This window comes from Ammospiza caudacuta, chromosome 11 (genome assembly GCF_027887145.1).
Source record: "Ammospiza caudacuta isolate bAmmCau1 chromosome 11, bAmmCau1.pri, whole genome shotgun sequence".
NCBI classification, from domain to species: domain Eukaryota; kingdom Metazoa; phylum Chordata; class Aves; order Passeriformes; family Passerellidae; genus Ammospiza; species Ammospiza caudacuta.
Genome location: NC_080603.1, coordinates 5277170 through 5283584, shown reverse-complemented (window position 1 = coordinate 5283584; position 6415 = coordinate 5277170).

The following is a 6415-nucleotide window of genomic DNA, read 5'->3' as shown; positions in this document are numbered from 1 at the left end:
TAGGAGTAAAACAGTCTCTCAAAATGGAGCTATAAAGGTTTGAGGAGGGTAATCATGAGTGGCATCTAGTCAAAGTGCTGACTTCAGCCCTGGGAGCTCTTTATCCATTGATTTCTGGATGCTGGGAAGTTTCACTGGGATCACAGCCTCAGTTTCTGCCTTTCCTCAAGGTCTTGCTGCTTGTCCTGGATGTCCATCCCTGTGCCACCATTGGTGTGGCCATTGCCATGATCCCTCCTTTCATCCAGCTGTGCTTTATGACTTTTGCTGTGTTTGGCCTCCAATGGATTTGTGAGATTGAATTAATGCTGCACCTTGCTCCTCTTGCCAGTGCACCATGCAAGAAGGCTGCTAATATAAAATTTTCTTCCTTTATTTTTTGTGCCGTGCTTTGTGTATGGAACTGATGAAAAATCAAATTCAATCTACTACTTTCAAATGCTGCAAGAGGCTGCTGTGCTCATTTAGTTTCCAACCACTAGTTGAAATTCAGGCTTAAGGGTGCATCCTGTTTGCACCTGCAAATGGCTCTGTCCATATGTACAACTCCACTGACATCAATAAGATTACTCATGTGAGTCAAGCAACCCAGGCATGTGAATATTTGCTGCATTTGGACTAAAACTGGAAGGGAATGTAGGCATAGGGGGTAAATCCTACTTAAGATAAAGGATAGCACCCACAATGACTGAAGGTAAGAGAGTTAGTTCAGGTGCCTGCCTCCCCTTATTCTGTGGTAGAGGTTACTGAGTTTTAATAGCTTTATAAAGTGGAAGGGTCTACAAAATTTATTGAGAATTAGCAAGTACACTGTTTTGTTTGGCCATTGACTTCTGCTAGAAGAAATCAGCTCCTGGGTTTGGTGCATGGAAAACCCAGCCTTGGATGTCCCTGGCTGCAGCACCACGTCCAGTGCCAGGTACAAGTGCAGAAAACAACATGGGCAGGATTCAGAATGCTCCTGGGAGTGTCCACTCAGTGCTGGGTTTGTGCTGAGCAGCTCTTCAGCCCAGAGTGTGACCGTGGTCACAGGGGTCTGAGGATGAGGGAAGAGATGAGGATCTGACTCCATGTTTTAGATTGATTTATTATTTTATGATATATATTAAATTAAAACTATACTAAAAGAATAGAAGAAAGGATTTCATCAGAAGCTAAGAATAGAAAAAGAAAGAATGAATAACAAAGGCTTGTGGCTGGGACAGAGAGTCCGAGCTGTGGGATCTCAGCAACTCAGGACTGAGGTGCAGAGTGACCGAAACCACCCTTGGGGGGCTCGGAGGTCCTGGAATGTTGCCAGAAGTGTCTGGTGGCTGGACTTTGATCCTGCACGGGAGATGACACCTGTGTGAGGATGGGAGGATTTCACTGGGGTAAATGGTAAAGGGATAAGTTAATTAGAGTGTGAGACACAGGGTTTAGGATTTCTGTACAGGGGGGTCTAAAGAAGTAAGATGGAGGAATTGGGGCGTGTCCTGTTCTTCTTCTTCTTCTTCTTGGCCTCCATCTTCTGTGGTGATGGTGGCACTTTGGGATTGGTTATTACTAAAAGTGCACTGGTTAATAAGGGTAAAAGGTATTGGGGAAAAATGATAAATAGTGTATACCTAACTTCGAGTATAAAGATAGGTGACCGCCCCGGGGGTGCGCAGTGTGCTCATGGCTGGCTGCTGTGCAGACCACTGTCGGGCCGAGAGAAAATCTTTTAGATAAACAATTAATAAACACCGAGACCGAGAAAAAACCTGAAGCCTCTTCTCGTCCTTTGGAGCACGGGCTGTCCAAGGCCACCCCGGGCCTTCCCAGGTCATTTAAACAGCCGAGAAACCGACACCGAGCCAGCTGACTGTGATTGGCCATTAATTAGAAACAACCACACCAGACCAATCCCAGATGCACCTGTTGCATCCCACAGCAGCAGATAACCATTGTTTACATTTTGTTCCTGAGGCCTCCCAGCTTCTCAGGAGGAAAAATCCTAAGGAAAGGATTTTCCATAAAAGATGCCTGTGACACCAGAGCTCATCTGAAGCCCAGCCCTGCCAGACTGTTGGTGTGGTTGTTTGGTGTCCTCACCCCCTATGTGTCCATCTTTGGAGGGTGGTTCTTGCCTGAGGCACTAACAAAGCACCAGAAGCACCACATCCCTCCCAAGCTTCTCTTTCTGGCACCTGTGGGAGCTTTTCCTCCATTGGATTTGCTCCTCAGGACTCACAGACCTGTGTGAGCCAATTCTGGGGTTCCCATCTCCATTCCCAGCCTGTTTCAGGCCATAGGGAAACAAAACAGCATTTACAAAAGACCATGGAGTATCTCAGAATCTCAAATCCAGCAGATTATTGCTATGTTTTCCTATTAACTGCGGGTGGCCAGTCCTTAGTGATTTTGTATCTTTTTTCATAAGTGTTGCCGTTTTGGTTCTCCCTCTTCCTCCTGAAGAAAAGCCTGAGCTGGTGACAGGCAATATCCCCCTGCTCTGTGCTGACAATCTGGCAGAGCCATGTGCAGGTCTGAGCTCCACAGGGCTCTGTTTAAGGCAATCGGTTATTTTGGCAACACTTTCCTCCAGCCCTCCCTACATGAGGCAGGGACTGGTCTCACACTTCCATCCTGTGGTTTAAAGTATATATATTTTATTATATATTATTAAGTATATACTATATTACATAATATAGTATATATGTGTATATGTATATATATATATATATATATATATATATATATATATGCATACACACTGTATATATATTATATAGTATTAATACTATATATTATTATATATAATGATATATATTATTATATATTTTATATATAATAATATATAATATTAATGCTATACAATATTATATAGCATATAATATTATATATTAATAAATATTATATATTATGTATTATTATATTATATTGTATATTATCGATATTAATATCATATGCATTATTGATACATTATATATCATTATATCATATTGTATACATGATATATTATATCATATATATGATATATGATATATGATATATGATATATGATATATGATATATGATATATGATCTATGATATATTATATATTATATATTATATATTATATATTATATATTATATATTATATATTATATATTATATATTATATATTATTAAGGGAAAAATAAGATTAACAAATATCAGTGACACTGAAGTACAAATTCAATCAACTTCCCTAATATTGTATAATTTTTATATTATTAAATATAATATATTATTAATATATATTATATCTTTAATCAATAATGATATGATATGATATTGTGTTATATTATATTATATTATATTATATTATATTATATTATATATTAAGTATATGTTTTAGGCCTTTCACATTTATAGTGTATTTTCAAATGTCTCTTTTCTGCTACTGAATAGAAGTGACATAACACCAAAAGGGCATTATGTCTCCCAAAGAGAACAGTAAATGGATACAAAGATGTCCATTGGGTGCTACTTCCTCATCCCTACTTTTATCTAAACATGTGTATCATCTGGTTTATTTGAGGGCCCTTTTATTTCTATTAATTTATACTTAAATATATATATATGCATTGTATAAATAAATAGATACTTAATTATAAGTATCTATTTATTTATACAATGCATATATATATATATATATATATATGTCCTTCACTCCAAAGAAGCTGTTTTGCTTTCCTCCTTTCCCCTCAGTAGCACACCCTCTGCTGCTGCTGAGGAGCATTTCTGAAATGATGTAATTGCTGAATTTCTTCAGTCTTCTTTCCTACTGCCAGTCATTGCCTTACTTTGAGATGGTTGCTGCAATGCTGTTGACATGTTTGGGTTAGCTTTTGTTAGCTCTGTATTCTGTCTCTGTTCTTAAAAAATTTTGGATTTTGTTTGGGAGATACTGTATCAGAGCTGGCTGCTTCCATAAACTCCATTCTTGAACAGTGTGAATTTCATTATTTGGCAAATGCTCGTTTCTGGATTTTCTTGTATCTCTTTCCAAAAGTTTTGCCTTGAATTTCAATAATTATCAGATCTTTTGTCAAGGACTGGCTTCTTAATTTATGATTAACAAAGTCTTTTATCCCCATCTTTTTCTCTTTTTTCTTTGTTTTCCTTTCTATCCCTCAGCCCAGGTCCTCTCATGCTTCTTTAATGCAATTACCTAATGGCCAGCTCTCTCCCCTGGACTGGTGCTGAAGCTCCTGCTATCAGAGCACAGATCAGCTCTGCCTGTTCTCCCTGGGGCTGGGAGCACATCTGGGAGCACATCTGGGCTCTGCCTGTCCCCAGGGCTCTGAGCTGTGTCCCCAAGTCCTGCCCACACTGTGCCAGCTTCCAGCCCTGCTCCTGAGCCTTCTCAAACCTTTGCATTCCATGGGAGTGGCTTAAAAACCTTTGTGCCCTTTGATCCTTCAAAGCTTTTTTTTTCTGTAAAATATTTTGATACTTAAGGTGATTTTTCTGAGAGCCTGAGGAAGCAAATCAGGGATAAAAGCATTGTATTCAGTAATAACTGTGATATTGATAGGTGAGATGTTGTTGTGGTACCAAATATTCCCCAGGAGAGGCAATTCCAGCTCTTTCCTTTTCCCTGCCCCAGTGATGGCAGCCAATATTCCCCAGGAAAGGCAATTCCAGCTCTCTCCTTTTCCATGCCCCAGTGGTGGTACCAAATATTCCCTAGGAAAGACAATTCCAGCTCTCTCCTTTTCCATGCCCCAGTGGTGGCAGCCAATATTCCCCACAAAATTGAATTCCAGCTTTCTTCTTTTCCCTGCCCCAGTTATAGCAGCCAATATTCCCCACAAAGGCAATTCCAGCTCTCTCATTTTCCCTGCCAGAGTGGTGGTACCAAACATTCCTCACAAAAGGGAATTCCAGCTCTCTCCTTTTCCCTGCCAGAGTGGTGGTACCAAATATTCCTCACAAAAGGGAATTCCAGCTCTCTCCTTTTCCCTGCTCCAGTGGTGGTACCAAATATTCCCTAGGAAAGGGAATTCCAGCTCTCTCCTTTCCCATGCCCCAGTTATAGCAGCCAATATTCCCCACAAAATTGAATTCCAGCTTTCTTCTTTTCCCTGCCCCAGTTATAGCAGCCAATATTCCCCACAAAGGCAATTCCAGCTCTCTCCTTTTCCCTGCCAGACTGGTGATACCAAATATTCCTCACAAAAGGGAATTCCAGCTCTCTCCTTTTCCCTGCCAGAGTGGTGGTACCAAATATTCCCTAGGAAAGGGAATTCCAGCTCTCTCCTTTTCCATGCCCCAATCGTGGCACCAAATATTCCCCAGCTCTCTCCTTTCCCATGCCCCAGTTATAGCAGCCAATATTTCCCAGGAAAGGGAATTCCAGCTCTCTCCTTTTCCATGCAGTCAATATTTCCCAGGAAAGGGAATTCCAGCTCTCTCCTTTCCCTGTCCCAGTGATGCACTGAGCAGATGGACAGAGCCCTTGGCCTCTGTGGGCATCTTGGACGTCACTTTTGCTCACGTGCTGTGCAGGGAGATGGTTTGTGGGTGACTTTTTCCCCCTCTATAATAATGAATTAATTCATCATAAAGGAGAATTTTCATTTCTGTTGTTTTAGAAAAAATCCTTTCCATTGCACCAAAATATATTTATTTTTTTCTGAGGCAGCTGCAATGCTTTTCTGACAGACAGATGTGGAGCTCAGTCCTGATGTGCAAGACCCTTCAAACCCCCTGAATTTTGCAAGAATAATTACTTTGTTATCTTTACCCAACAAACAGACAAAAGGCTGCTTGAGAAGACTTTTAGCATTTTGCATGAAGAATTTTGACAAAAGTGCTGCATGTGTATTTGTCTCTGATAATCATTCTGGGGTTTTTGCATGCATTTAGCCTTTATCTTTTCATTTTGGAGTACTTCATTTCTTAATTCTGAATTTACTTCATTTTAATTCCATAGTTAACTTTGCCAATAAGGGTTTTCTCCTAGCACTACCTTACATTTTGTACAGAATGCAGAAAGCCAAATTCTTCCCTTAACACCCTTGCTTGGCTCTATAGTGTACTAATACAGCATTATTGATCTTTATAAGACTGTTTTTCAGTTTTGGAAGGTATCACTGCACTTGACTTTAATTTTGCTCTGCTTTTTGCACTTTGTTGTAAATTAATGCAGAGTTTAGAAGTGACAGAAACCTGCTTTAACACCATCCCTGCGTCCCAGTGCACTGGGCATGCCAGCAGTGATGGAGAACAGCCCTCCTAACTTTTTGTTTAGAAAAATCAGCAGCCATTAATCTTTGTTTGTAAATTCATGGGAAATACCAAAAGAAGGCTAAAAAATTCTTTGGGTTCACGTCTGTACTTAAAAACCTGAAACCTCAAATTATGTGGCAGCATTAAAACACTTGCACCTGCTATCTCCAGTGACTTTCTAAAATGCTGAGC